Genomic DNA, 8,451 nt, shown 5'->3' on the forward strand with positions numbered 1-8,451 from the left:
ACCAAAAAATACCAGATTATACATCTTTGGAACTGGAGTTAACTGCACAGGTGACCATCGTCCATATTATTCAGCGTCTGTTAGTTTATCAGGACTTGTCTAAAATGATGTAAATGTATGAACAAGCACTGGAAGATATATGTCCGTGCTCCAAGAATCTCAAGGCCGGAAAATTGTATTATTTATATTATATTAATTATATTTTCTAAGCGTTGTTGATCAGTCATAACGAAAACAGCGCGCCTAGGGTGAAAATCGAATCGTTATACTTCCTACTTTTATTTCAAACAACTTTCATCAGTAAACGACTCGCTCGACATGTTCAGGACATATTTCGGAGGGCTGGACAATCAAAATGGCGACTAATAAGTTGATGACCCTTTCAAAAACACATCGTACTGAAGCCCCTCTGTGATGCATGGACAAGGCTTTCCGCCGGACCACAAATTTCTCTTTATTGGAAAGTCATTTTGGCCAGGGCTATTTTGGTCACGTGATTAGTAACGCACCGTGACATAACGACAGTAAGGTTAGAATAATTTTCGTTCGGGGAAATTGGAAGCTAAAGCTGTTCTAGGTGAAAAGACATTTGTCTCCCTGGACTGGTTGCCGGACACGTCCGCTCTGTTCCAGCAGACAAGGGCTGTAAACATCTGCACCTGTCGTTTGATGGAGTGTTTGAGAAATGACTGCTGCAGGGAGGATGGAGCTGGGGGATAAGCTGTCCTCCATCATTTCCGTGCGTGCATAGGGCGTCCTGCGTGTGTGTGTGTGCGAGAGAGAAAGAGAGAGAGAGAGAATGATTTGAAGAAAGGAATAATAGGATTGAGTGCTGGTAGATGAGTAAAATGTGTGTGCAAGGTTGTGTGTGTGTATGTGGATGTTTATGATGTTGTGCAAAAGTAAATGTACCTGTCGTTTGATGGAGCCTTTGAGAACTGACTGCTGCAGGAAGGATGGAGTGGAGCGATAACCTGTCGTCGATTAGCTCGGTGAGTGCGTGTGGCGTTCTGTGTGTGTGTGTCAACGAGGTAAACGAGGACCGACTCTGGTGATAAAGGGTTAATTGACAAGAAAGATTTACTCAGCCACGGCAGTCTTCTACCCTTCTCTCCTCTCTTCCTCACTATATTCCCCTTCATTGCATACACCTAAGTCCTTGACGACCGCACTTAGCACTTGATCAGTGGTCAGTTGACAACAAAACATGGCGGCCTCCTTAATTAACTTCATACAACTGCGTTTTATACGTGACTGTTAGTAAGTAATTCTTTTGCAGTCCGAATTTTTTAGCGGAAATAATTCAAAACGTCAGTGTCTGTCATTTAAGCCAACTTGCCTTCTCCTTTAACACACGGTAAGCAAGCTTATTATCCGGAAGCGAACTTTCACGAGAGTCGGAGATAATGGACGCCATCGCCAAAGAAAAGAAATAGTCTTAAGAAAACTTTGCCGCACAAAAAAAAGCCCCAAGCTGTTTCTTGAGGTGGGGGAAAAATTTGGGGGCGAGGAGCACCAGGCCATAAAGCAGGCGAGTCTGCGATCAACAGCACCATCAGCTGTCTGCTGTGGAGAAGCCGCAGGCTAAAGGTCAAAGAGGTCACAAGGCGGGGCTTGGCGGAGACAGCCGCATCAACGGCGCTTCCTCCAATTACCATTACTCCCCCCCAGACCAACCACCACAACCTTAATTTGCTGCGTGTGCTGGATTCGTCTTTTTATTTTTGCTTGGCAACCCCTGTTTTGTCTAAGGAATTAACGATTTGTTTTGTAACGAGAAACTTCCTCCAGCAACCTGACAAAACATCCCCATTACCATTTTTCCATCTTCCCACAAAAAAAGTAACCAAACAAGAAAACACATTTTTTTGTGCACAAAGATGGGCATTTATTTTCTGCGTGTTTAAGTTTTTTTTCCCCTTTTTTAAATCTGAAACCATCGGTAGGGTTACTGAAAGAAAGCAAGCATTCTCGCTATTCCCTGCCTTGCCACACCCAGTTCCCCGATAAACGGAAAAATTACTGATCTTGCTGCTGTCATTAAGCACTCGGGTATCACGATTTCTACTTATCGTTAAAATAACCACTCCCTAAACATGCAGTGCGCACGCGTAGGTCGACTTCAGGTCATTTCCGCCTTGTGCCGCAGAGAAATCAAGCTCAACTTTCTGGTGGCTATTTACAAGGCGTTTCATATGGGAATCGATCACTTCTCTGTCCTCGAATTTCAAAGAAAAAAAAAAAAAAAAAAGAAAAGGGCTGATGGTAGCAACATGTAAAGTTTCTGGGCTTGTATTCACTTTCTACAACAGTCTGTGCAATTGTTTGTTTGTTGCTGCCCTGCTCATGTAAGTTTGGAGCGGTTATCTAGCCAGGAAACTGAGATCGTGACATTGGTGATCGTAAACGTGACTGATGTACATTGTGACAATCTTCTGCAAGTATGAGTCACGGTATGCGGCCTCGGCTTTCTGATTTAGTTTCTCGACGGGGTATGATTCTTCAAGCTAAAAAGTCATCTCGTGTCATTTCACGAAAATGTTCATCGATTGGTTGCATCACGAACTTGTATTACTGGACTGCTGGCAGGCGATTTTTTCCCAGTTAACTACCAAAACGAGGCATGCTACTACAAAGCTTCCGGTTTATTCACATTTCAGATTAACTACTAAAACGAGGCACGCTACTACAAAGCTTCCGGTTTAGTGACATTCTCTGTTTAGGCTCGCCAAGACTAACAGCGGATCACTTCGCAAGAGGCTAAGCGTTGGTCTTGGCAGACAGACAGCAATCCACCTATTGGTTCCATGGTTACATTTCATGAGACCGAACATTTTGATCTTTCCATCCTGCCCCCGCACAATCTCCATTGACATGGGGCAGTCAAGACGAGTTATCAATCTTGCCAAGCTGCCAAGCGGTCTGGATCCACTGCGCAAAAAAAAAAAAAAAAAAAAAAATCATCATTGCTTGTAATTGTTTTCGTTGGCTTTCCACCCACCTTGGTCCATCCCTACTGATTCTCAGAGGGCGCTGTCTGTCGCCAGCCGCCAGGGTGCTCTATAGTCTTGGTATGCAGTCTCTCTCCAGTTTATTGTTTACATCCGTTCCTTCTAAATTGTCGCTGTTATTATGGAATCAAACAGAATCTTCTCCAGTCATTAAATTCTGAATGAAAAGGGGGTTCCTTGTACTTGAAGGCTGCTGGATCCAGGCTCACCCTGTCACAGGAAAACTTTCAAGAGGATGGGTAGCTGATTTATCACGGGAGATAAACGAGCGGCGGTAAGACAGGGAGGAGTTACACTCCCCTGCCCATACAGCTCCCAGGCTCTTCAGTTTTACCAACCTATACTTGGAAACCAAAGTTGATGTGGTAAGTTGTGGAGACTTTGAATGAGCAAAGCTCGGTACCTAACGCCACGTTCAAACTTTTAACCCCAATCCCCACAACCCAAGTTGTCAGGAACGACTGAGCTGACGACAAGGATTTAATTTTCAGCCGGTGAAAATTGTGAATTATTGGCATGGCTTTCTCACACAAGGAAGGTTTTATCTTGATGTAGAAGAACCCACGTATTTCACTGCCCTTCTGATCTCAATGTACTTGCGTGCACCAGGGGAATGGTGGATGGTCTGCAGTAGGGAAAGATGCAGCTGGAAATAAATCATGAATGAGCTTGACCCTTCTGTGGAATTCAGTTATAGGTCATGTCCACTTGGCTGCCATGGATTTAGACTGTAGAGAGCTCTAAAGTACAACCGAGAGCTCTGAAGTACAACCACCAACAGAGAGTTCCGTGACCTTTTAATTCCTTGGGTAGGAAGTTGTTAGAGGCGACACATATGTCGGGCGCAGTATTACTTTTGTGAAAGCGGTGCCCATCTCACCTCCCTCGCAGCTTTCCTCCCCCACCCATCACTTTTTAAGGAGACAAGTACCCACAGAGTAACTGGGTAGACTGGGGTGGTGGTGGGAATAGCTCTGTGCCTTACTTGACTAGTATGCCAGCATCACGATCAACCTTCGCCCGAGATAGCCATTCACCCCATTCAATAGGTACGTACGTGAGTCAACGGGTCATATCCGCCATGTGACAGGTCACTTCCGTAAAGACAATGTATTTTTAGACCGTTCGTCTCACCCAAGATTTCGTGGTTATGTTCAGGAACTGTCCTAACATACAGACGCCTAATCTTTTACAGTGGGTCACATCTCGGGCCAAAGTTCAGATCGGCACTCTACACAGTTGGCCCTCGGCTAGCCCATTACAACAACAGCAGATTAATCCACTTACAAATTATCGCCAAACCATCATCATCGCTATCGTCGTCATCACTGGCGCTTAAACTGGTTGGTTGAACTGAAGTTTGAGAATATGATGAGATTATTGTCAATCGCTTCCACAGAGAATGGCTGTTATGTCATTTCCTCCATGTAATGAGCTTTGTTCACTGAGCCTGATTAAAACCCGGACGTAAATCAACCATGAGTTGACCTATGTATTATAGTAGATCTTAGGGACATGGAATATTCCCCCAATTCCGCGGTCATTCATTCATGGACTTCTACCAGCTGGTCGGCCGGAACTGGTCATCGAGAAGAAGAACTGAATAACCGTATCGGTCATGTTGAGCAGATGCTGTGTGGAAAGACAAGTCCATTCATCATTCATATTTGCGAACCGAATAGCATTTTGTTGAAAACTGCATCGGCCCGGAAGGTACCTTAAAAAAGGGTCACATGATTGAAAAGACCAGCTTACATCCGTTTGATGGTTGCGAGAACGGGGTCCAGGTGTCAATAGGACTGCTCTGTGTACTCTACTCCATACAAAGTCATTGGTTTTGCATTACTCAACAGCTGGATCAGGTACTCAATCGACAGCTGGATCGACTGAAGGAAGGGAGATAGCAGTTGGAAAATAGGAGCACACACACACCATGATACATTCTCATGCAAACTCTTTCATGTACGCAAGCATACAGACTCTCAATCACACACACGCAAACACTACTTTGAAGATTGGAGAGTGGGTGTTAGGGTTCAAATGTATTTTCAGTCCATAGTTGAGGTCCTTGGCCGTGTCGCCGTGAAGTATGTTGTAGTCTCGGATTCTCGAGTGCTTTCAGGTCAGTTTTGAGGGTCTCTATCTTCCTCCTAGACTCTGTCTGAAGGTGGGGCTTGTGTCGCCAGTGTCACGCTGGCAAAGGGCAGCAAAGATGACACCTCTAAAACAAACGTTTGCAGCTCTACTCGACTATTTGCGGACACAAAGTCAGATAGCATGGACTCCCAAAGCACGGACCTTATACACGTCCGTGCCCTGAGTTTATTGAGCATGTTGGCACTCAGGAGATGGTGCTGTGGGGTGGGTGGTCGGTCGCTCATCCTGAGGGAACGGGGTAGTGTTGGGGGTAGGGGTGTCTAGTCACTGTCGGTGATTCCCCTTTTTCTTTTTCTCTTTCTTCTTTCCATTGTCTCAGGTTGACACACACAACGCTAAGAATATTGACTGATACCTCTAAATGCTTCAAATAAAAGACTTAAAAACATTTAGTATCGGGTGTAACTACTTGCAGAGGATAGCCGTGATGCATGACTGTTGAACGTTCCCAAGCCCTCGACTGACGGCCCAATTAGTAATAATTTGGTGAAGTCGAGCTACCGCTGTCTGCACTAGTTGACCTCTAGCATTTTGCATGCAGCCAATGCACGAGCATGCAGATGCTGTCGGTGTTGCTTCCAAAAATAATTGCGACATTAATTACAGTTACAGCGTGAACTTGAGACGACGACTGTAAGCACTGACAATGGAGAATATTTCAGCTTATCAACAAAAGTACTCTGAAGTAATTTAACCAATGTTGTATAAAATGTCACCGTTAAGTAAAACACAAATGCAGTATTATCTATAATGGCATTTCTCTCTCTCCCCTCCCCCACACACATATACATGAACTATCATGTACTATCAGAGTATGCAAAGGGTGTAAAATGAACATTCTGAATAATCAGTGTTCACTAAGCGCGAGAATGTAAAAAATCTCGGAACTAGCGAGAATCCGCGAGTCGATCCTCGCGTACCGCCGCGGTCTCGCAATTACGCGCGCTGTAACCTGGTCTCATGGAAGCAAAGCCTCGCTGTATTATTTTATAGAAAGGGATGAATGCGAACCGGGTTTATGTTTGTGCATTTTTGTATTATTATCTAGAGATAGATGAATAAGAATCACTATTTCGTATGGTTTCTTTGATGAAAATTTGTCTTAACTTTAAGCTCGTTCTCGCTCATTGGTGCCCTGTTTAAAGCTAATTCTTAGTTATTAATGAGGAAAATATATGACAATTAGTTGAAGAGCGATGTTTCGTGAGAGTTGTGTAACTTCAGCAGCGCAGAATTGTGCACTAGTTGCAGATTATTTCCCCGTACAGGACTGCAATGGACCCCTGTGCATGACTGCGAGTGGTGTACCGGCATTCTTGGACAGTAGGTCGACATGTTCATCCCTGCTGTGATTATGTTTGTCACCTGTCACCGTGGCTAGGCCCCCTCTTGGGCCTCTGCTTTCATCACGAGATGTCACCCCAGCGTGCGCCCTAACATTCGGCGCGTGACAGCCCTGTCAACCCAGTGTGAACATTGCTTTCACACGAGAGGTCGACCCGAGGTCTTCACCCAGCTGTTTGTAAACACTGCTCCGAGATCACTCATCGGTGAACCCGTGTCCTAGTTACCTGTGCCCTACTGTAGGTAGAATTAACTTTTGTAGAGTCTATGCACGCTGGACGCTCAGTTCCAGCCCGGACCTCTTTCTGCTCTGATATTTTATTACAAATCAAAACAAAGTTGTATTTTTTATTACAGAATTCTTAATAATCCCACGAATGACCGAATCTGGAGCAAGAACATATCATCAATCATGAACGAAATGTCAAAAGCCACTGCACTTTCTGAAGATTTTATTGAAATTTGGCAAACCTATGAAGTTCAGGGGTGGTTTCATCATACTGTGTTTGAAAGCATCTTTTGCTATTGTCTGGCAACAGTGCAGAGGGTTTAGGAGAAGAACGAGGTCATTGTTAGGTCAGCCTTGAAGGTTGCATGATCACCAATCAGTTGCCCCTCACGAGTCCATCAGAAAGCTCGTAACATCGCCTTGCACTCAGCCAACCCACTCCTTGAGCTTCTGCTCTCAGGTAAATGCTATAAGGCGATCACGAAGAGGACTTGGAGGTTCCGATACAACTTATTTGTCCATTATTTGTCTATGTCCATGAACCGAGGAAGGTGACTCAGCACCGACTGATCACGTCTGTGTGTGTGTGTGGACGATGTATTTGTCCCGCCAACACTATACCACGTGGGATAAAAATGTCTTTTCTTCCCGAGGTTCTCAACAGGGAAAGTACAGCGATGAGTGTGGCATAGTCGGTATGTACAAGGCAGGGATCGGTGGGAGGACTCCCAGTCTGTCTGTGACCTGAAGAACAGAATAACATGTTGGATTACGTCATTCAGCCGATCACTGCGCATGGCAGGAAGTGCTCTGAGGTCGCAAACACCAGCAGACACTCCGGTGCACACTGCGCAGGGTCGTCGTCAGGGTTACAAGACTGTCGCAGTTGTAGTACCACAACATAGGACTTAAAGAATGAGGACAAAGAGCGACATGAAAATTTGCATGGTTTGCGATTCTTCCTCGCAGCTTTTCCTGTCACGACTTTCTGTAATCAGCATGGCAACCTGTAACAAGGATGTAGGACAGTGACTGTAGCCACTGGGCGTAGTTATGAAACTGGGTTGTATTCTTGAAACAGATAAGTCGTCTTCCCGGGTAAACCAAGGCCAAGCATCGTCTTCAGGCTGTAGTTATGATAAAGGTCCAGACACCGCGGATGTTGTTTTAATCCTGGGATCTTAGTTAGAAAGTAGTGACAAAGATGTCCGCGGGTAAAGAAATATAAACCAGTATTATGAGGTCTGGACTGTAAGTTGTAACTAGACAATACGTTTTTACTTATTTCTTCATTTTCCCCGCTGGTATGAACTTACTCTCGCTTCATGAAGACAGCCCCAGAGATCTTCCGAGTTAGCTTTACCTCCGCTCACCACCGATAGCCCTAGCAATTACCCAACCTGCGACACTTCCCATAGTTAGCCCTGAGGTAGTCTTACCTCTTCGTCCAGACTGCTACCCCTTCTGGTTAAGGATCGTAGGTTGAAGGCTATAGGACCTTCTAGCGAAATCCAATTGCACTTCCGCAGTCTAGTGGTTACAAACCCCCAGTACAGAAGGCCACTGGTTTGAGACTTACTCCTCCATCCCCACAGCTCACATAAAACCACCCTTGTACTTGGGAGTATTAGGCAAAGTGAAAGGGTCCCGGAGCCTGGTTTTCAGGGCTGGCTGTCTTGCCATGATATACCCTTAGTTGCTGGCTCAGCG

This window comes from Pomacea canaliculata, linkage group LG4 (genome assembly GCF_003073045.1).
Source record: "Pomacea canaliculata isolate SZHN2017 linkage group LG4, ASM307304v1, whole genome shotgun sequence".
Lineage (NCBI taxonomy): Eukaryota > Metazoa > Mollusca > Gastropoda > Architaenioglossa > Ampullariidae > Pomacea > Pomacea canaliculata.